This window comes from Nerophis lumbriciformis, linkage group LG04, assembly GCF_033978685.3.
Source record: "Nerophis lumbriciformis linkage group LG04, RoL_Nlum_v2.1, whole genome shotgun sequence".
In the NCBI taxonomy this organism is placed as follows: Eukaryota; Metazoa; Chordata; class Actinopteri; order Syngnathiformes; family Syngnathidae; genus Nerophis; species Nerophis lumbriciformis.
The window spans coordinates 9,837,915-9,862,436 of NC_084551.2; the positions used below are offsets into that span (position 1 = coordinate 9,837,915).

The window sequence follows — 24,522 nt, forward strand, 5'->3', positions numbered from 1 at the left end:
GCTGCGAACCGATCCAGTGAGAGCTGAAGATCCTGGCCAGATGAAGCCATCAGGACCACATCATCTGCAAAAAGCAGAGACCTAATCCTGCAGCCACCAAACCAGATCCCCTCAACGCCTTGACTGCGCCTAGAAATTCTGTCCATAAAAGTTATGAACAGAATCGGTGACAAAGGGCAGCCTTGGCGGAGTCCAACCCTCACTGGAAACGTGTCCGACTTACTACCGGCAATGCGGACCAAGCTCTGGCACTGATCATACAGGGAGCGGACTGCCACAATCAGACAGTCCGATACCCCATACTCTCTGAGCACTCCCCACAGGACTTCCCGAGGGACACGATCGAATGCCTTCTCCAAGTCCACAAAACACATGTAGACTGGTTGGGCAAACTCCCATGCACCCTCAAGGACCCTGCCGAGAGTATAGAGCTGGTCCACAGTTCCACGACCAGGACGAAAACCACACTGTTCCTCCTGAATCCGAGGTTCGACTATCCGGCGATGTAATAGTAAATGTAAATGTAAATGTAAATAGTCATGAAAATAAAGAAAACGCATTGAATGAGGAGAAAGTCTGTCCAAACTTTTGTCCTGTACAGTGTATGTATATATGTATATGTATATACATTTTTACGTTAGATCAGGAAAAAAACCCAGAGGCTATTTCATCCCTACAAGCCTGTTTCGCAGATTTCCCTGCTCTTCAGTGGGATCTTCAAGGGATCCCCTTAAGAGCAGGAAAACCAGCGAAACAGACAGCTATTTTATCCCTACAAGTCTGTTTTGCAGGTTTCCCTGCTCTTCAGGGGATTCCCTGAAGATCCCCCTGAAGAGCAGGAAAACCTGTGAAACAGACTTGTAGGGATGAAATGGCCTCTGTGTTTTTTCCTGACCTAACGTATATTCCGCTCTACCCCGGTGTTGAGCACTGTATAACTGATAAACCACAGAAACTACTTTTATGACGCTATGTGCGTTAATGCGACTATAGGAGTCGACACAAGTGCACACACAAATCATGCAGGGTTGGCTGGTAGGCACTGCAGGGGTCCTCAATTACTGGAAAACTTTCACAAACAAAATTAAAAACAACAACAACCACATTGCATTCCATGTTAATACCTTTTTGTTTTTAGGAAAACAGTGTAGTTGTTCATCCACTTACAAATTTGTTCTGTGACGAGGCTCTTAACTCAAAACACTTGTATCTCAAATCAGCATCTAGCCAGGTATGGGGCCATTTGGCCTAAAAATAACATACAGTACAGGCCAAAAGTTTTGACACACCTTCTCCTCATTCAATGTGTTTTCTTTATTTTCATGGATAAAGTGAAGTGAATTATATTTATATAGCGCTTTTCTCGAGTGACTCAAAGCGCTTTTACATAGTGAAACCCAATATCTAAGTTACATTTAAACCAGTGTGGGTGGCACTGAGAGCAGGTGGGTAAAGTGTCTTGCCCAAGGACACAACAGCAGTGACGAGGATGGCGGAAGCGAAGATCGAACCTGGAACCCTCAAGTCGCTGGCACGGCCACTCTACCAACCGAACTATTTACATTGTAGTTTTGCATACTCTTGGCATTCTCTCGATGAGCTTCAAGCACACCTGTGAAGTGAAAACCATTTCAGGTGACTACCTCTCGAAGCTCATCGAGAGAATGCCAAGAGTGTGCGAAAAAGTAATCAGAGCAAAGGGTGGCTATTTTGAAGAACATGTTTTTGGTTATTTGATCTTTTTTTGTTAAGTACATAATTCCACATGTGTTCATTCATAGTTTTGAGGCCTTCAGTGACAATCTACAATGTAAATAGTCATGAAAATAAAGAAAATGCACTGAATGAGAAGGTGTGTCCAAACTTTTGGCCTGTACTATATATATATATATATATATATATATATATATATATAATACAGGTGTATATATATTATTACGTTAGGTAAGGAAAAAACACAGATTTCTTCAGCTCTTCAGTGGGATCTTCAAGGGATCCCCTGAAGAGCAGGGAAACCTGCGAAACAGACAGCTATTTCATCCCTACAAATTATTTGAATGAGAAGGTGTGTCCAAACTTTTGGCCTGTATTGTATATATATTTATACAGTTATGTATATATATATATATATTTATATTTTATAATACGTTAGGTCAGGAAAAAACACAGAGGCTATTTCATCCCTACAGGCCTGTTTCGCAGGTTTCCCTCTGAAGAGCAGGGAAACCTGCGAAGCAGGCTGTAGGGATGAAATAGCCTCTGTGTTTTTTCCTGACCTAACGTATATTCCGCTCTACCTCGGTATTGAGCACTGTATAACGGATACACCACAGAAACCTCGACTATGTATTATATTATATATTAGGGCTGTCAAAGTTAGCGCGATAACTTCTTTACTATAAACTTCAAAATGGCACACATTTTCTTTAACGGGCAATTAACGCACGTGCGTCCTTTTTTTGGGCCTCGGGCCGTGCCGTACCGGGCAGAATTTGCAGTTGATTTGCTACTGATGAGCCACAAGCGAGCAGAAATGGACAAAACAAATTCTACAATATGAAAATATCAAGTTCAAAGCCATTGCAAGTTGTTCTCCCGACAAGAAAGGACTATCTCAAATAGGGGTACGCTTACCCCTGGGGGTACTTGAAGGTATGCCAATGGGTACGTGAGTTTTTTTTTATATTCTAAAAATAGCAACAATCCAAAAATCCTTTATAAATATAAATAAAAACCTATCTTTTTTTCCAAATAGTTCAAGAAAGACCACTACAAATGAGCAATATTTTGCACTGTTATACAATTTAATAAATCAGAAACTGATGACATAGTGCTGTATTTTTCTTCTTTATCTCTTTTTTTCAACCAAAAATGCTTTGCTCTGATTAAGGGGTATTTGAATTAAAAAAAAAATTCACAGGGGTTACATTACTGAAAAAAGGTTGAGAACCACTGGTCTAGAAGACCCACGGTAGGGCAACATCCACAATTTGGCGCCCAACATGGTAATCAATTCATCCTCGTCACTGCTGTTGTGTCCTTGGGCAATACACTTTACCCACCTGCTCCCAGTGCCACCCACACTGGCTTAAATGTAACTTAGATAATGGGGTTCACTATGTAAAGCACTTTGAGTCACTAGAGAAAAGCGCTATATAAATATACTTCACTTCACTTCACTTCACTTCAACTTACAAACCCCGTTTCCATATGAGTTGGGAAATTGTGTTAGATGTAAATATAAACGGAATACAATGATTTGCAAATCCTTTTCAACCCATATTCAGTTGAATATGCTACAAAGACAAGATATTTGATGTTCAAACTCATAAACTTCATTTTTATTTTTGCAAATAATAATTAACTTAGAATTTCATGGCTGCAACACGTGCCAAAGTAGTTGGGAAGGGACATGTTCACCACTGTGTTACATGGCCTTTCCTTTTAACAACACTCAGTAAACGTTTGAGAACTGAGGAGACACTTTTTTTAAGCTTCTCAGGTGGAATTCTTTCCAATTCTTGCTTGTTGTACAGCTTAAGTTGTTCAACAGTCCGGGGGTCTCCGTTGTGGTATTTTAGGCTTCATAATGCGCCACAAATTTTTAATGGGAGCCAGGTCTGGACTACAGGCAGGCCAGTCTAGTACCTGCACTCTTTTACTACGAAGCCACGTTGATGTAACACGTGGCTTGGCATTGTCTTGCTGAAATAAGCAGGGGCGTCCATAGTAACATTGCTTGGATGGCAACATATGTTGCTCCAAAACCTGTATGTACCTTTCAGCATTAATGGCGCCTTCACAGATGTGTAAGTTACCCATGCCTTGGGCACTAATACACCCCCATACCATCACAGATGCTGGCTTTTCAACTTTGCGCCTATAACAATCCGGATGGTTCTTTTCCTCTTTGGTCCGGAAAACACGACGTCCACAGTTTCCAAAAACAATTTGATATGTGGACTTGTCAGACCACAGAACACTTTTCCACTTTGTATCAGTCCATCTTAGATGAGCTCAGGCCCAGCAAAGCTGACGGCGTTTCTGGGTGTTGTTGATAAACGGTTTTCGCCTTGCATAGGAGAGTTTTAACTTGCACTTACAGATGTCGCGACCAACTGTAGATACTGACAGTGGGTTTCTGAAGTGTTCCTGAGCCCATGTGGTGATATCCTTTACACACTGATGTCGCTTGTTGATGCAGTACAGCCTGAGGGATCGAGGGTCACGGGCTTAGCTGCTTACGTGCAGTGATTTCTTCAGATTCTCTGAACCCTTTGTTGATATTACGGACCGTAGATGGTGAAATCCCTAAATTCCTTGCAATAGCTGGTTGAGAAAGGTTTTTCTTAAACTGTTCAACAATTTGCTCACGCATTTGTTGACAAAGTGGTGACCCTCGCCCCATCCTTGTTTGTGAATGACTGAGCATTTCATGGAATCTACTTTTATACCCAATCATGGCACCCACCTGTTCCCAATTTGCCTGTTCACCTGTGGGATGTTCCAAATAAGTGTTTGATGAGCATTCTTCAACATTATCAGTATTTATTGCCACTTGTCCCAACTTCTTTGTCACGTGTTGCTGGCATCAAATTCTAAAGTTAATGATTATTTGCAACAAAAAAAAAATGTTTATCAGTTTGAACATCAAATATGTTGTCTTTGTAGCATATTCAACTGAATGTGGGTTGAAAATGATTTGCAAATCATTGTATTCCGTTTATATTTACATCTAACACAATGTCCCAACTTATATGGAAACGGGGTTTGTACGATGACATTCTGTTTGTATTGTTCCAGTTTGGAAAATTCACCGGCAAATTCACCAAGACTTCACTGAGGCGTTATTGAGTCCGTTTAGCTGATTGAGCGAGCTTCCGCACTAATTGGTTCATAACAATGACGTCTGTTTTGTTTGATTACCCAGTTACAGACACCGTTTGGAAACAATTAAGGCATGCAAATAAACATTTACCAAATCTTTCTGTGTATATAACTCATAATTCGGTGCGGCTAAAATATGTAAAAAAACAAATTTCTGAAATATAGTGGGTGCGGCCTATATACCAGTGTGCCCGTGTTTATATACCACTATAGTCCGGAAAATACAGTAGTTAAATTTGATTTAATGTAAAAAAAAACAACAACACATTATTAAAGTGTGGCGGCTTTTGTTTTGCCGTGGCGGTGTGCCATGTTCAATTGCATGTAGGGGAAACCCTGGGATATCTCTATATATGGTGGGGCTGCACAATTAATTTGATTTTAGTCGTGATCACAATTTTGGCAGGTACGATTACATGAGTGTGATCGTCTGCGATATTAACATTTAAAAAGCAGGCTGCGCTGCACATCAAGTCAAGCACTTTCACAACCAGACAGTCAGCCAACCACCAGAGTGTGACTGAAAGACAGTGGATTCATGTGAGAGTGAGTAAGCGTGAGTGACACTGGAGGTAGACAGTAGATTGCCAGCAGCTCCCGAAAACATTAGGACAAATAGATGCATTATTACACCACAGAGCTGGCCGCCCACCACAATGCAAAGCCCCGACGAACAGCTACAAGAAAGGGGGGGTGCCCAAAGTTCAGACTACCGTAACAACAACCGTGCACCGAGGGACCCCTTATTCATCCACCTCTCAAAGACACACAAAAATACCGGATGCAATGTTTTATTTGGCCATAGTCATGTCCTATTTATACCGTGAGCCTTACACTGTGTTTCTTTGTATGTGCATAGTTGTATTTTTTGGCAATGTGCTATGAAATATTTTGTTAGTTAGCCCTTTGTCTGTTGTGTATTTTATTTTATAATTGATACATTATTTTTGTATTTTTATTAAAATTTTTATGAAAAACGAAAGCCAAGTTCACATACTGTTTGTTTAAAATTGAGAGCACAATAAAATATGTTCTACACAACAGTAAATAATCGTGATTAATAATTGTGATTTCAATATCGATGAAAATAATTGTGATTATTATTTTGACCATAATCGTGCAGCACTTGTAGACTTAGACTTAGACTTCCTTTTATATTATATTTATTAGGGATGTCCGATAATGGCTTTTTGCCGATATCTGATATTCCTATATTGTCCAACTCTTTAATTACCGATACCGATATCAACCGATACCGATATCAATCGATATATGCAGTCGTAGAATCAACACATTATTATGCCTAATTTGGACAACCAGGTATGGTGAAGATAAGGTACTTTTTAGAAAAATTAATAAAATAAGATAAATAAATTTAAAACATTTTCTTGAATAAAATAGAAAGTAAAACAATATAAAAACCGTTACATAGAAATAACATATTAGTGGACCAGCAGCACGCACAATCATGTGTGCTTACGGACTGTATCCCTTGTAAACTGTATTGATATATATTGATATATAATATAGGAACCATAATATTAATAACAGAAATAAACAACCCTTTTGTGTGAATGAGTGTAAATGGGGGAGGGAGGTTTTTTGGGTTGGTGTACTAATTGTAAGTGTATCTTGTGTTTTTTATGTTGATTTAGTAAAAAAAAAAAAAAAAGGATACCGATAATAAAAAAAAGGATACCGATCATTTCCGATATTACATTTTAACGCATTTATCGGCAGGCCGATATTATCGGACATCTCTAGTATTTATATTATATTTGTATATGGTAGAGGTTTACCCAAAGAGCTTTGTATGAGTCCGGGCAACGGATCATGACAAAAAATATATCGTAATGCTAATTAATAACACATTTGTTTTTAAATGTATGTATATATATTTTTTTGTGTTTTTATCCAATCCAATTGACTTTATTTATATAGCACTGTAGAGGTTGCCCTCTTCTTCAAACCACCACACGCTGCCAGGAGAGCCCGGAATTCAGGGTATAACACTGTTTTATTTTCATTCAATCGTGCAGACACTTTTGCTTTCCAGCAATGTCTTTTCTCTCCTGCGTCCGCTCAGCAGCACCTCCAACTCCAACTCCGTGTCTAATCCCGGCTGCTGCTAATAAAGGCGACAGGTGATTAGATAACAAGGCCCACCTGGGCCATCTACGCACCTGTCACTGTCTTCGAGGCCGGTTCTGGCACACCCCGTTCTGCGGCAGGCCCACAGGCCACGCCTCCCTCCACAAGCACATTTTAAAAAAAACAATTTCACAAAGTGCTGCACAGGAGTTAAAACACACATTTAGAAACAGGATAAAACTACGGAGAGTCAATTGTAAAAAAAAACATTTTGTAAACAAAATCATAACAGATAAGTCAAATTATTCAATGATATCATGGGACCACGCCTCTGACCACGCCCTTGCAGTCGAGGGAAAACCCTGTAAATTGCAATACAACATTATTCAAATGATTGTCTTATTATTGCATCTTCTAGGTGTTAAGCCTCACCTTGTTTTTAAAAAACAATTTACACCTTTTTTTTTAACTTTAACCGAGGGTCTTTGAACACACCTCAGTTTTCAAAACTTTTTTGTGGCATCTGTGTGGAGTTTTTGTGTTCTCACCTGGCTTCTTCCCACATTCCAAAAAACCTAGACATTAATTGGAGAGTCTAAATTGCCCATTTGCCCTGCGATTAAATGGCAAACAGTTCAGGGAGTAGAGTACCCATCCTCCACTAGATCTCAGCTGATATATCTCACTAGGGGAGCAACAATTAATCGACATTGTTGACAAATGTCAACAATAAAATTTGTCGCCGACAATTATATTTGTCGATTAAAAGTCGTGACATCATCACTCGTTTTTTTCCGTGTTTTTGTTACGCGAGCATTTAAAGCGGAGGCTTGATGTCAGACGTCTGGAGGGAGGATGAGGTCTCAATTAACCTCAACCTAACAAATGTGAGACGAAGTTGTGTGAAAAATAACTTTAACTATCATTTTAGCCAAAGTCAGCCAGCGAAAACTTTTTCTAAGTAATTTCTAGTACTTTTTAAAGCAGCGTCAATTTGCAATGCAATTATACGCTAATCGCATGCACACCTGCGTGCGCACACAGGTGTGCACACAGACAGACATTAGGCACCAATGTGGAGGTATCATTATATTTCACATACGATCTGTTAGGTAGTAAACACGTTAAGAATTAATCAATGTTATACATTGAGCCTATTAGAGCGCTAAAACTACCAAGAGTTAATGAATAGTCAATATATCAGTGTGCAACTTTTTAACCACATTATCACAAAATGTTTTTTTTTTCTTTTTGAGGAAGTTAGATTTGGTGTTTTGTTGTTTGTTTTTATTACTGCTTTTTAAATGTTTTTTTTGTTTTAATACATAAACAAGGTTAATTGTTGTTGTTTTTTCTAGCACATTGCATTTTATTTCTTTTAAATTGACAACATTTTATGAGTCATTTTAATTTTTGTCACAGCTGAATGAGCAGCACAGTTACAGTATAAATACATTTTTATGAATAAATTAGTCATATTTGTTGTTAGTAAGCACATGCCTAAAATAACTTAGGCTGCATTTAAAGGGGAACATTATCACCAGACCTATGTAAGCGTCAATATATACCTTGATGTTGCAGAAAAAAGACCATATATTTTTTTAACCGATTTCCGAACTCTAAATGGGTGAATTTTGGCGAATTAAACGCCTTTCTAATATTCGCTCTCGGAGCGATGAAGTCACAACGTGGCGTCACATCAGGAAGCAATCCGCCATTTTCTCAAACACCGAGTCAAATCAGCTCTGTTATTTTCCGTTTTTTCGGCTGTTTTCCGTACCTTGGAGACATCATGCCTCGTCGGTGTGTTGTCGGAGGGTGTAACAACACGAACAGGGACGGATTCAAGTTGCACCAGTGGCCCAAAGATGCGAAAGTGGCAAGAAATTGGACGTTTGTTCCGCACACTTTACCGACGAAAGCTATGCTACGACAGAGATGGCAAGAATGTGTGGATATCCTGCGACACTCAAAGCAGTTGCATTTCCAACTGGACTGGACAGATCAGCTTTCAGGAAAAGAAAGCGGATGAGGGTATGTCTACAGAATATATTAATTGATGAAAACTGGGCTGTCTGCACTCTCAAAGTGCATGTTGTTGCCAAATGTATTTCATATGCTGTAAACCTAGTTCATAGTTGTTAGTTTCCTTTAATGCCAAACAAACACATACCAATCGTTGGTTAGAAGGCGATCGCCAAATTCGTCCTCGCTTTCTCCCGTGTCGCTGGCTGTCGTGTCGTTTTCGTCGTTTTCGCTTGCATACGGTTCAAACCGATATGGCTCAATAGCTTCAGTTTCTTCCTCAATTTCATTTTCGCTACCTGCCTCCACACTACAACCATCCGTTTCAATACATGCGTAATCTGTTGAATCGCTTAAACCGCTGAAATCCGAGTCTGAATCCGAGCTAATGTCGCTATACCTTGCTGTTCTATCCGCCATGTTTGTTTGTATTGGCATCACTATGTGACGTCACAGGAAAATGGACGGGTGTATATAACGATGGTTAAAATCAGGCACTTTGAACCTTTTTTTAGGGATATTGCGTGATGGGTAACATTTTGAAAAAAACTTCGAAAAATAAAATAAGCCACTGGGAACTGATTTTTAATGGTTTTAACCCTTCTGAAATTGTGATAATGTTGCCCTTTAAAAGTCGATGGAAAAATTACAACCATTAAACATGTGTACGCTTTATTAGTCGACTAATCGTTAAGATAGTTGATGATTTTTAGATGACAGTTATAAAATTGATTAGTAGATGTCAATAATCGATTCATCTATTGTAAATAAAGTAATGCAGACAGTTAAAAAAAATGTCTGACTGCAGTGAGCCACCTCACCGAGAGATCCGACCAGCTCCTTTATTTTAGGGCACTTATGTTACAGTTTTGCAAACGTTTCCATTAATTTAATACATGTGATGGGGATTAATTCAACTGTTTATTATTACAAATAAACTTGTTTTTAAACGTCGCAAGTGATAAGCGCTTATTTAGTGAAAGAAAATAAATGTAAAACTGCATCAATATACATGAATTAAAGATGGATCAATAATCAATTTTTGATCTAATCGTAGCTTCTGAATCGTAATCGACTTGTGAGGTGCCCAAAGATTCCCACCTCTACAAGTCGGCTATCAAAATAGTTGTTAGTTGCAGCCCGAAGCTCACCTGTGACCCCAACAAGGACAAGCGGTATTGAAAATGTATGAATGGAATTTGTTCTACTCTTGAAGTCTCATCTGGATCAAAGTTGGCTGTACACTATTATTACCAACAGACAAATCACGTTAACAAGCTTACTGTGGATGCTAAGCTTTTTTTTTTTAACTTCCCGGACCAATGAAGAGACAAGAAAATTCAACCCAAATTAGGATATCAGCTACTGTATTTTCCGGACTATAAGGCACACTTAAAATCATTTTTTTCCTCAAAACTCGACAGTGCGCCTTATATAATGTAAGGAATAAGTTTGGTTGAGCTTACTCACCTCAAAGCTATTTTATTTGGTGTATGGTGTAATGATAAGTGTGACCAGTAGATGGCAGTCAAACATAAGAGATTTGTGTAGACAGCACTGTGATTGCAATATGTCTCACGTAAACAACACCAAAATTTTATATGTTCCATTGAAAATAGAGAACATTACACACTGCGCTTAAAAATCTATCAAAATGTTTTAGTGCGACTTTGGTAAGCTATGAAGCCGCACCGCTTGAATAATTGTCGGCGCATTAAACATACGAGTATTATTATGGTGTGTGTATAAGGTAAGACATATTATCTGGAATTTTGTTTCGCAATATTAAGCAAACGCAACTTTTTTTACTTTCTGGTACCTGCTGATCTGTATTTGGGATCTGTAGAAGTCTCGAAAAATTGCGTGTGTCCGCGAGTCAATAAGCCTCTTCTTTTTCCTCTATCTTCTTGTTATGTGACATTCATCCTCCGCTGTTGCCATTTCTAATATAAAGTAGTGTAAAGTTCTTACTTATATCTGTCAGCAAACTCGCCATGAAAGCGCTAAAACATACCGGTGTAGTGAGTTTACATAATTCACCCAAGGAACTTTAGTTATTAAAGTTCCGGTCGAACTATTTTTCACGGGACACATTTCCTGTGTTGTTGTTTCCGGATGAGGAGATGCTGCTCATATATTGTTTTAAGTAAAGTCTGAATGTCATTAAAACAGTTAGCTCCATCTTTTGACACTTCTTCCACTCCCGTCTTTGCACGCTACACCGCTACAACATAGATGACGGGGAGAAGACGCTGCCGAAGGTGAGCCACGTAAATAAGACCGCCCACAAAACGGCGCATCCTGAAGCGACTGTCAGAAAGCGGCTTGAAGATGATCTGTAAAACATAATCCATGCAACATTTTGACCAAACAACCAACATTACATGTTATGTAGACCACAAGGACGTGTTTTCAATTTAGAAAAAAATAAAAATAATATGACTTCTTTAATGCGCCCTATAATCCGGTGTGCCTAATATATGAAAAAAATCAAAAAGAGACTATTCATTGGCAGTACGCCTTATAATCCGGTGAGCCCTATGATCCGGAAAATACGGTACTTAAAATATGCTTTTGTCGTTTTTGTTGTATGCGGGAGTAATTTGGTCATTCCGTCACTTTGGATTAAAGTTAATCAATCAATCAATCAATGTTTATTCATATAGCCCTAAATCACAAGTGTCTCAAAGGGCTGCACAAGCCACAACGACATCCTCGGTACAAAGCCCACATAAGGGCAAGGAAAAACTCACCCCAGTGGGACGTCGATGTGAATGACTATGAGAAACCTTGGAGACCGAATGCAATGGATGTCGAGTGGGTCTGACATAATATTGTGAGAGTCCAGTCCATAGTGGATCCAACATAATAGTAAGAGTCCAGTCCATAGTGGGGCCAGCAGGACACCATCCCGAGCGGAGACGGGTCAGCAGCGCAGAGATGTTCCCAGCCGATGCACAGGCAAGCGGTCCACCCCGGGTCCCGACTCTGGACAGCCAGCACTTCATCCATGGCCACTGGACCTGTGCCCCCCCCCCCCCCCCCCACAAGGAAGAGGGGAGCAGAGGAGAAAAGAAAAGAAACGGCAGATCAACTGGTCTAAAAGGCTAGAGTATACAAATGAGTTTTAAGATGGGACTTAAATGCTTCTACTGAGGTAGCATCTCTAATTGTTACCGGGAGGGCATTCCATAGTACTGGAGCCCGAATAGAAAACGCTCTATAGCCCGCAGACTTTTTTTGGACTCTGGGAATCACTAATAAGCCAGAGTTCTTTGAACGCAGATTTCTTGCCGGGACATATGGTACAATACAATCGACAAGATAGGACGGAGCTAGACCGTGTAGTATTTTATACGTAAGTAGTAAAACCTTAAAGTCACATCTTAAGTGCACAGGAAGCCAGTGCAGGTGAGCCAGTATAGGCGTAATATGATCAAACTTTCTTGTTCTTGTCAAAAGTCTAGCAGCCGCATTTTGTACCAATTGTAATCTTTTAATGCTAGACATAGGGAGACCCGAAAATAATACGTTACAGTAGTCGAGACGAGACGTAACGAACGCATGAATAATGATCTCAGCGTCGCTAGTGGATAAAATAGAACGAATTTTAGCGATATTACGGAGATGATAGAAGGCCGTTTTAGTAACACTCTTAATGTGTGATTCAAACGAGAGAGTTGGGTCGAAGATAATACCCAGATTCTTTACTGATTCGCCTTGTGTAATTGTTTGTTTGTCAAATGTTAAGGTGGTATTATTAAATAAATGTCAGTGTTTGGCAGGACCGATAATCAGCATTTCCGTTTTCTTGGCGTTGAGTTGCAATAAGTTAGCGGACATCCATTGTTTAATTTCATTAAGACACGCCTCCAGCTGACTACAAAAGGAACTATCCAGAGCGTTTCATAAGCATTTAAGAGACACACCGCCTGGTCACTCGCACACATCAAACCACACAATTATCATCTTCTTTCTGGCAAACAAACATTAGGCTCTTACCAATAATGAGTCAATATTCATTTTGTGATTTTCATTGTTTTATACATCGATAAGTAACATCATTGTCTGAGGTTGACTGGTTGGTTTAAATTTATTTTGAACATCTATGCAATTACAAGTGATTTTTAGTTTAGAAATGGTTGGGGACTGCTGTTCTAGTGGGTGACTTCCATGCAAGCAGTGTGTGTGTGAATAGTTTGTCTATTTGTCTTTCTATTTTTATACTGTGTGATTGAGTGGGCCAGTCAAGGGTGTAGTTTACCTTTCGCCTAAAGTCAACTGTGATAGTTTACCTGCGACCCTGAACAGGATCTTTTATCTCTGCAACATAGAAAAAACTTTTGTAGTTATATTGTTCACACTATGAAGAAGCAGTTTGGAGAAGGTACTTTTCACTTGCAGTATGCAGTATCCCAGTGCACAAAGTAAGGTCCATAAAACTGATCTCAACCACTGACCTCAGACCTAACAAAAGTCCCTCTTAAATGTGACTGATTTTGTAGAAATCATTGACGTTTCATATCTACTTTTAGTGCTTGGAGACACCATGTGTTAAAATACGTGTGTCCACATAGTGAACATTGCATATAAAGCTGAAAATATTGATACTGTAGCTTACATGCATTGGTGGTTGTTACAAAAGTCCATCAGCTGTTGGATGCTGCCAGAAATAGAAGTGTAAACTGAGCAGTAGGCATCCTTGGCGTACTTTGTTGTGCAATCAACAGTGTCACATACAGTTCAAAGTCCTGCAGGTGTACAATTACTTAACCTCTTGAGCCCTACGCCCTACATCAAATAGATTATGTTTTTTCATGGCATCTCATTGTCTACATAGATGTTCTTGGTATCACAAGATGGATATTTTGAAGGATTGATTTGGGCCTCTTTTTTTTTTGGTTTACTGCGGCAGATTTTATTCTCTTCTAATGAAACAAATCTGAATGTAGGCTTAAAATGCTGCTGCTTAGAAATGATAAAAACAACATCAGATTATCACCTTTGCAAAGCCTGTTGTTAATCAAATAAACCAGAGCAACATTATAAAACTTTTACTCTAAGCTGTGGCCAGTACCGTATTTTTCAGACTATAAGGCGCACTTAAAATCCTTTAAAGGGGAACATTATCACAATTTCAGAATTGTTAAAACCATTAAAAATCAGTTCCCAGTGGCTTATTATATTTTTCGAAGTTTTTTTCAACATTTTACCCATCACGCAATATCCCTAAAAAAAGCTTCAAAGTGCCTGATTTTAACCATCGTTATATACACCCGTCCATTTTCCTGTGACGTCACATAGTGAAGCCAACACAAACAAACATGGCGGAAAGAACAGCAAACTATAGCGACATTAGCTCGGATTCAGACTCGGATTTCAGCGGCTTAAGCGATTCAACAGATTACGAATGTATTGAAACGGATGGTTGTAGTGTGGAGGCAGGTAGCGAAAACGAAATTGAAGAAGAAACTGAAGCTATTGAGCCATATCGGTTTGAACCGTATGCAAGCGTAACCGACGAAAACGACACGACAGCCAGCGACACGGGAGAAAGCGAGGATGAATTCGGCGATCGCCTTCTAACCAACGATTGGTATGTGTTTGTTTGGCATTAAAGGAAACTAACAACTATGAAATAGGTTTAAAGCATATGAAATACATTTGGCAACAACATGCACTTTGAGAGTGCAGACAGCCCAATTTTCATCAATTAATATATTCTGTAGACATACCCTCATCCGCGCTCTTTTCCTGAAAGCTGATCTGTTCAGTTTTGGAGTTGATGTCAGCAGGCCAGGGAAGCTAGGGTCGATAGGGGGTTTAGCTCGCTCGTCTGCGGGAACAAACTGCCGCCATTGCTTGCCGTGCTACCGAGGTCCTTTGTCCCTGAATTGCTCACACACCCCGCTTCGCTGCAGGTCCGCAGGCCACGCCCCCCTCCACAGTTACTTTTACTGACCACATGCATAAACTTCAGGCTGGCTTTTAAATGCTTTGATTTTTGAGGACTCTAGAATGAAACTATTAAACGGAAATAAAGTAGGCCACCTGTGCTACCCGGTCAGAAATAATCGCGAACCACCAGCTAGTGTGCAGTGTGCGCTCAGCGGTGTGTTATTAGCAGCGGAGAAATCTTTAAAAAAAAAGCCTACAGCAAAGCCAAATGACTTGCATAAGATGGGTAAGTGCAAGTTCCACCATTTGTGGCTCCAGAACGTTCAATTTAATGCATGCATGAAGCCGGTGGATGGAAATGTATGAAGTGTTTGGGACCCGGGTGTGGCGCCATCGAGGAGGGAAGCGTTTGTAAACATGGCGGTGAAAGTGAATGGAATGATTATGTAAAAGTCAAAAATCGGGGATAAGTCCGTGTCAAAAGCTGCTGAAACACCACAAACATTTGCACAACTATACAAGGATCAATTTAACCTCCCAAAGGAGTGTTATGTGGATAAAGTGCTGCCAATTGCCGAAGAAGATCAATATGAGATGTTTAGTAGTGAAATCATACTATTAAATACAGTAAGCACACGCTCATTTCTCTGTGGTAGTAGTGTATTCAAACTATTTAAAAAAAAAGTATGATTGTCTTATATTATTTCTAATAATTTCAGGTCAGCTTCTCATGCCTAATCTTTTCTCCAAGTTTATACAGCAACTGACATTAAAAGCTTTAAAGGTTGTCTGTTTAGTGTAGGGATGTCCCGATCCGATATTTGGATCGGATCGGCCGCCGATATTTGCCAAAAAATGCGTATCGGCAAGGCATGGGAAAATGCCGATCCAGATCCAGTTAAAAAAAACAACTCCCGTCCGTGTTTTCCAACGCACCGATTTAAATAATACATTCCACTTTTCTGCTGCGCCCCAATTTCCGTTCCGCATTTTCCAGCACACCTTCAACACATCCACAGGTATGTGGGTTCTCACGCAGTTGCTTTTAGCTGCTGGCATTACACGACAGGCTCTTCTCACTCTTTCCTGTGTCTCCCCCTCACAGACAGCGAGCGCACCTTCTTACACACGTCACATACTGTCACGTCATACGTCACATACGTATACGCCCTCTCCCAGCAGAGAGGTAGCAGCATGGCTAACGTTAGCTGTGATGCTAGCGCAGTCGTGTGACCAACGTTTCCTCTAAGGTGCGCGCCTGCGCAATTGCGCACTCGCACTGCTCAAGCGTCCTCTGTGCACGGCAAATCTATGCCACGCACAAAATCAAATAAAAAAATAAGAGCATAACAATTTTCGACACGACACGGACACGACAGAGAAAACAGTTTTCGTCATCATTGTTCAAATATTGTGACGTCTGTCAAGACGCTTATCTTCATTCGGTGCCACACGTCCACACCATCAAAATGCCGAGGCAAAAACTTCCACATCAACACCGTATGAAAAAATTAGTGATTTTTTTAGTTGTGATTTCCTTCTCTGCATGAAAGTTTAAAAGTAGCATATATTAATGCAGTATGAAGAAGAATGTTTTAATGTAGACATGCAAGCCTTGAAAGAAAATTTTGAAAATCAAGACTACATTTCCTGCAAATGGGTGCATTTCTACCCTATATTTTAATTTTAGATTTATTCTCATATCAAACTCTTTTGGCTGTCTTTTTGACACTTAAATCCGGCGTCCCCCTCCACACCCTGGATTGTAAATAATGTAAATAATTCAATGTGATTATCTTGTGTGATGACTGTATTATGATGATAGTATATATCTGATAGTATATATCTGTATCATGAATCAATTTAAGTGGACCCCGACTTAAACAAGTTGAAAAACTTATTGGGGTGTTACCATTTAGTGGTCAATTGTACGGGATATGTACTTCATTGTGCAACCTACTAATAAAAGTCTCAATCAATCAATCAAAACACATAGAATCATCATACTGCTATGATTATATGCATCAAGTGTTCATTCAAGGCTAAGGCAAAATATCGAGATACATATCGTGTATCGCAATATGGCCTTAAAATATCTCAATATTAAAAAAAGGCCATATCGCCCAGCCCTAGTTCAATGTTGCCATTTCTGTTTGTCATGTATAATTTTGTCTATTTTGTGTTTATCCTTGAATAAACAGGTCAGTTTCTTGTTACCAACCATTGTGTATTATTCAAACTCACCTAATTCAGCTGGCTAGTTGTTATCAAGAGTACTAAAACCCTTTTCAACATGATTCTGACAACTAAGTAGGCTAAATAACTTTAAACTTTAATACATGCTCGGATAGGCCAGTATCGGTCAGTATCGGTATCGGTCAGTATCGGTATCGGATCGGAAGTGCAAAAACAATATCGGTATCGGATCGGAAGTGCAAAAACCTGGATCGGGACATCCCTAGTTTAGTGTTTACATCCAGTTTATGGTTAGGTTAAATTAACAAATGTCATTTTGTCATGCTTAAATAAAAACTACTGCTTGTTAGAAACATGTTTTCAAAAAAGCCACAAAAACAGGACAAATGTATTTATACATACCAGAGACAACATGAGCTGAGCAAATTTGAATGTTTTCCACATTATTCACATCCAAATTCTGTATGAGGCTTGCAAGCCATAATCACCTTATTTCTTTTTTAGACAACCGCTCTGTCTGCACTCTCTGTTTTTCACTACTTTGTGCAGATACTGTAGGTACTGTAGATGTTTTTATCCTTTTGCTCAATTCTGACAGCCGCAAAAACTCTGCAAAAGTTAACCATTTAGCTTCAGCAGAGATGCTAACAGTCCCTTTCACAGACAATATATTTTTGTGCTTTCCTCTACCACTGCTGACGATCTGGTTGTTGTTACATGAAAACACTTGATATGAAGCACACTGCACCTTTTGCAGGAAAACACTTCTATGGCGAATCTGAAAAATGGCTGTAATGAGGTTTGCCGATTAAAAAAAAAAATTAGTTTACAATATAGAGTTTTCTGGTGTATTTAGTTAGTTTAACCATTTTGTTTTCCAATGTGAAATAGCAGTGAATTCATTCATATACTTAAAATTCATCCTGGCACTCGGATTTTCCTTTATGTCTTTTTTGCCCGAATGGATGTGAAATGGTCTAAAATGATGTTCATTATTGTCTTGAAAAAGTCTTACATTTGACTTGTTGAAACCTGCAGAGACTCTTCACTCAGGCAAATCATATTCTTGATGTAGATGCCCATATCTGCTGGATAGATTTGCTTTTCAAAATAAAAGAGAGGTTTGGGATATTTCTCGTGTTGCCTTATTTGACTTTATTAAATGGATTTATATTAATGTTTGGGATAGAAAGAAGAAAAAACAAGACAGAGGTGTAAGTTGCGGGGACAAGAGGAGTACAAGACAGAGAGAGATAACAACAATGAAAAACAACAACATCAGCAAATTAATAAAAATATGATACCAAAAATTAAAACAAAGAAACAATTTATGAAGTATATAATAATAACACAAACATGACAATGAACATTATTGCACTTCAAATGTAGCAATACAAATACCAATTGAAAGAACACTATTGATAATGAATACTAATAATTACCTCTGTTGTATTGAATACCTGAATTACAAAAGAAGGCATATGGGGCGAGGGGCAGACTATATTTTAACCTTGTACATTGTTATTGTGAAAATAGGTTAAGCTTTCGCAGTGTGCCCTGCTTCAACCATATAATCCTTAAATTCCCTGAATGTGAACAAAAACGACAAAGAAAAAAGTAATTTTGTTCAAATAAAATAATTATCTAATCTAATCTACTGTACATATAGTAATACTACACCTGGCATCGACACCACTGATTTATGGATGGATCTGTCTTCCCTTACGTGTACTCCTTGCTGCGACAGTGTCGACACGTCAAGAGCACAACCGTTTATGTAATGTTATCCTCTCTCTAGACCAGTGGTCCCCAACCTTTTTGTAGCTGCGGACCGGTCAACGCTTGAAAATTTGTCCCACGGACCGGGAGAGTGGGGGAGGGGGGTGTCTTATTTTATTTTATTTTATTTTTTCATAAAGAAATACAGTCATGTGTGCTTACGGACTGTATCCCTGCAGACTATATTGTGTTTTTTATGTTGATTTAATTGAAAAAATATATATATATATTTTTTCTTTATTTCTTTCTTTATTTTTTTTTTAAATTTCTTGTGCGGCCCGGCACCAATCGGTCCGGTGGTTGGGGACCACTGCTCTAGACCAAGGGTGTCAAACTCATTTTAGCACAATGGCCGCATGAAGGAATATCTATTCCCACGCGGGCCGGACTGGTAAAAATAATGGCATCATAATTTAGAAATAAAGACAACTTCAAATTGTTTTCTTTGTCTTACTTTGGCCAAAATAGAACAAGTACATTCTGAAAACACTTTACAAATAATCCTCTTGGCAAAACACTTAAAGTTAGTTGAACATTCTGAGGAAAAAAATCGGTACCGTATTTTCCGTACTATAAGGCGCACCTAAAAACCTCCAATTTTGTCAAAAGCTGACAGTGCGCCTTATAATCCAGTGCGCCTTATATATGGACCAATATTGAGCCTCCAACAGGTAAAAGTTTCAATCAATCAATCAATCAATCGCAACTATGGTAAGCAGCCGCCGACTTCATTTTCCCCCGTAGAAGAAGCGCGCGGTGCATGCTGGGATAAATGACTGCGCGAGGCGTGCCGTTTCATTTAAATGATAAATGGGTTGTACTTGTATAGCGCTTTTCTACCTTCAAGGTACTCAAAGCGCTTTGACACTACTTCCACATTTACCCATTCACACACACATTCACACACTGATGGAGGGAGCTGCCATGCAAGGCGCTAACCAGCACCCATCAGGAGCAAGGGTGAAGTGTCTTGCTCAGGACACAACGGACATGAGGTTGGTACTAGGTGGGGATTGAACCAGGGACCCTCAGGTCGCGCACGGCCATTCTTCCACTGCGCCACGCCGTCCCTATTTCCATTTGTTTGTTTATGTAAAGACCCCAAAATGGCTCCTATTAAGAGACACGCTTACGACGCAGAGTTTAAATTTAAGACTAGGGATGTCCGATAATGGCTTTTTGCCGATATCCAATATTCCGATATTGTCCAACTCTTTAATTACCGATACCGATATCAACCGATACCGATATCAATCGATATATACAGTCGTGGAATTAACACATTATTATGCGTAATTTGGACAACCAGTTATGGTGAAGATAAGTTACATTTAAATAAAATAAAATAAGATAAATAAATTAAAAACATTTTCTTGAATAAAAAAGAAAGTAAAACAATATAAAAACAGTTACATTGAACATCATGAAACAAATTTAATGACACTCAAACGCATCAATTGAATTAGTTTTAATTGGCCCCTTAAGTCATCTAGCAGCTATGAAGTTATAAAAGGATGTTGCTGAATATATTTTATTTTTGAGATATCAAATATGTTGAAACACACACGTAGGACGCAGGATTCTCTCTCCATTGTGTCTTTGCAGCGTGAGCACGCCTCTCCCTCAGCAGTGGGTGTCAGTTTGCACTTACTTCTGACACATGCTAAATGAAACGCTACATTGTGATGAGTGTTGATAAATCCCATTGCGCGTGCTGCATGATATATTTGCATCTTCTCCTCCCAGTATTGTGTGTGTTTTGAGGATCTGCATATGTTTTGCATATTAATAACTAGGGATGTCCGATAATGGCTTTTTGCCGATATCCGATATTCCGATATTGTCCAACTCTTTAATTACTGATACCTATATCAACCAATACCGATATCAACCGATATACACAGTCGTGGAATTAACACATTATTATGCCTAATTTGGACAACCAGGTATGGTGACGATAAGGTACTTTTAAAAAAAAATTATAAAATAAAATAAGATAAATAAATTAAAAACATTTTCTTGAATAAAAAAGAAAGTAAAACAATATAAAAACAGTTACATAGAAACTAGTAATTAATGAAAATTAGTAAAATTAACTGTTAAAGGTTAGTACTATTAGTGGACCAGCAGCACGCACAATCATGTGTGCTTACGGACTGTATCCCTTGCAGACTGTATTGATATATATTGATATATAATGTAGGAACCAGAATATTAATAACAGAAAGAAACAACCCTTTTGTGTGAATGAGTGTAAATGGGGAAGGTAGGTTTTTTGGGTTGGTGCACTAATTGTAAGTGTAGCTTGTGTTTTTTATGTTGATTTAATAAAAATAAAATAAAATAAAAAACCCGATACTGATAATAAAAAAAACGATACTGATAATTTCCGATATTACATTTTAACGCATTTATCGGGCGATAATATCGGCAGGCCGGTATTATTGGACATCTCTACTTAAGACGATCAGTCACGCAGTAGAACACAGGAATAGAGCAGCAGCGACACTGACTCCATTAATGACGACTTCGACGAGACTGAGCATGTTGGATGCCGTATTCGCCCAACTGATTAATTCGGACACTGAAGAAGAAGAATTTGAGGGATTTGTGGATGAGGAATAACTTCATAAAGTGAGCTTTACATGTTTATTTTGTGTGTTGTGTTGTGTGACATTAACGTTTGAGCAACGTTGAGTTATTGATATATTGTTATTGCTCTGCACTATTTGGAGTGTTACTATATTGTGATTGCACTAACGTTGGATTTACCGTAACAGTATCACTGTTTTTTACCTGTTTATTGAATCAGGGAAAAGTTCCCCTCCACTATGTGATATAAATGTTGCACTACATGTTATACCTTGCTGTTGTTAAAAGATAAACGAAACACCACGTCAATGACTTTACCTCGGGGAAAATAATAAAACAGCTGTTTATTCATTTTGGGAGTGAACAGAGTTGTCAGAACGCTGGTTTGTAATCTATTAATAAAGTTTGACTGACCTATCTGACTGTTTTGTTGACATTCCCTTTAGCGCAGCTCCATCTAATAGATGCATAACGTAACCCCAGCCTCTACTGTAGCGTCTATTCTATGCGCCTTATAATGTGGTGCGCCTTATATATGAACAAAGTTTTAAAATATGCCATTCATTGAAGGTGCACCTTATAATCCGGTGCGCCTTATATTGCGGAAAATATGGTACATATACATATATATATACAGAGAGAGAGCGATGAAACCCTGAGCTGTGTTAGATTTGTCAACCACTCTTTAAGCTGTGGTATTATAGCGTCATTACTGTCAAGGCCATGCATGTTAGTCATCAGGAAGCCTTGAAACAAAAAAGCATTTGACAATGAACTTCTCCTCCCACACATACAAACGCACACAATGAGCATTGGATCTTGTGGCGATTGCATAATGCACCTCTCAGTAATCAATCTTTGATTCAGTCAGGGGAAATGCATTGTTTTATAAGCAACAGGCTGTAGTTTATGGAATGTACTGTATTGACAATTACTGTAAGTTGTTCAACTTTTGCGAGAAAAAAAACCTATATGAATGCCAGAAAACTTTTTATTGGCCTGTGGGCTATGATTATGATATTAACATTGTAAGAATGATTAGATATAATATTTAAAGTAACTTGTATGTTTGCTATTGGATGCGGACCAGTTTAGGGTGTACCCCGCCTCTCGTCCAGAGTCAGCTGTGATAGGCTTTGGCTGACCCGCAACTCTAGTGAGGATCGACAGTATAGAAAATAGATGGATAGATTGACTTGTATGTGCCTCATTGTTATGCCAACACAAGTATTTTCTATTTATCAAGCGTCTTAGAATTAATTACTCCTAAGAAGTCTGCTAAGAGTTGACTTATGAGTAAAGAAATTCTTCGCTGAAAGCTGCACTTAAAAGTTAGTTATTAAGCGTCTTACTCACACTTTCAGCGAATTGTAGGACTGAATCTTAAAGGCCTACTGAAATGTGATTTTCTTATTTAAACGGGGATAGCAGGTCCATTCTATGTGTCAAACTTGATCATTTCGCGATATTGCCATATTTTTGCTGAAAGGATTTAGTAGAGAACATCGACGATAAAGTTCGCAACTTTTGGTCGCTGATAAAAAAGCCTTGCCTGTACCGGAAGTAGCAGACGATATGCGCGTGACGTCACAGGTTGTGGAGCTCCTCACATCCGCATATTGTTTACAATCATGGCCACCAGCAGCGAGAGCGATTCGGACCGAGAAAGCGACGATTTCCCCATTAATTTGAGCGAGGATGAAAGATTCGTGGATGAGGAAAGTGAGAGTGAAGGACTAGAGGGCAGTGGGAGCGATTCAGATAGGGAAGATGCTGTGAGAGGCGGGTGGGACCTGATATTCAGCTGGGAATGACTAAAACAGTAAATAAACAAAAGACATATATATACTCTATTAGCCACAACACAACCAGGCTTGTATTTAATATGCCACAAATTAATCCCGCATAACAAACACCTCCCCCCTCCCGTCCATATAACCCGCCAATACAACTCAAACACCTGCACAACACACTCAATCCCACAGCCCAAAGTACCGTTCACCTCCCCAAAGTTCATACAGCACATATATTTCCCCAAAGTTACGTACGTGACATGCACATAGCGGCACGCACGTACGGGCAAGCAATCAAATGTTTGGAAGCCGCAGCTGCATGCGTACTCACGGTACCGTGTCTGCGTATCCAACTCAAAGTCCTCCTGGTAAGAGTCTCTGTTGTCCCAGTTCTCCACAGGCCAATGGTAAAGCTTGACTGTCATCTTTCGGGAATGTAAACAATGAAACACCGGCCGTGTTTGTGTTGCTGCAGTCGGCTGCAATACACCGCTTCCCACCTACAGCTTTCTTCTTTGCTGTCTCCATTGTTCATTGAACAAATTGCAAAAGATTCACCAACACAGATGTCCAGAATACTGTGGAATTTTGCGATGAAAACAGACGACTTAATAGCTGGCCACCATGCTGTCCCAAAATGTCCTCTACAATTCGTGACGTCACGCGCTGACGTCATCATACCGAGACGTTTTCGGCAGGATATTTCGCACAAAATTTTAAATTGCACTTTAGTAAGCTAACCCGGCCGTATTGGCATGTGTTGCAATGTTAAGATTTCATAATTGATGTATAAACTATCAGACTGCGTGGTCGGTAGTAGTGGGTTTCAGTAGGCCTTTAAGTGTCACACTCAGAGCTGAATTACGACATTACTATGTGCCGTAAACGGAATTTTAAGTGACGTCATTTCTGTGTCCATAGAAATGACCAATCACAGAAGGGAATCCCTTGTCTAAGAATAAAGAAATATCTTAGAAATATTTAAGTGGACAATGGGAGAACGTGGTTAAGAGGGGAGGAGTATATTTACAGCTAGAATTCACCAAGTCAGGTATTTCATATATATATATATATATATATATATATATATATATATATATATATATATATATATATATATATATATATATATGAAATACTTGCCTTCCAGTGAATTTTAGCTATATATATATATATATATATATATGTATATATATATATATATATATATATATATATATATATATACATATATATATATGAAATACCTGACTTGGTGAAT

The 24,522-nt window shown here is 39.0% G+C and overlaps 1 protein-coding gene across 1 annotated transcript in view; it reads left to right on the forward strand.

Moving 5' to 3' along the window:
* The window catches only part of tgfb2 (transforming growth factor, beta 2), a 125,347-nt gene that overhangs the window by 1,718 nt on the left and 99,107 nt on the right, over positions 1-24,522 (forward strand). The gene's annotated exons all lie outside the window — the stretch shown is intronic.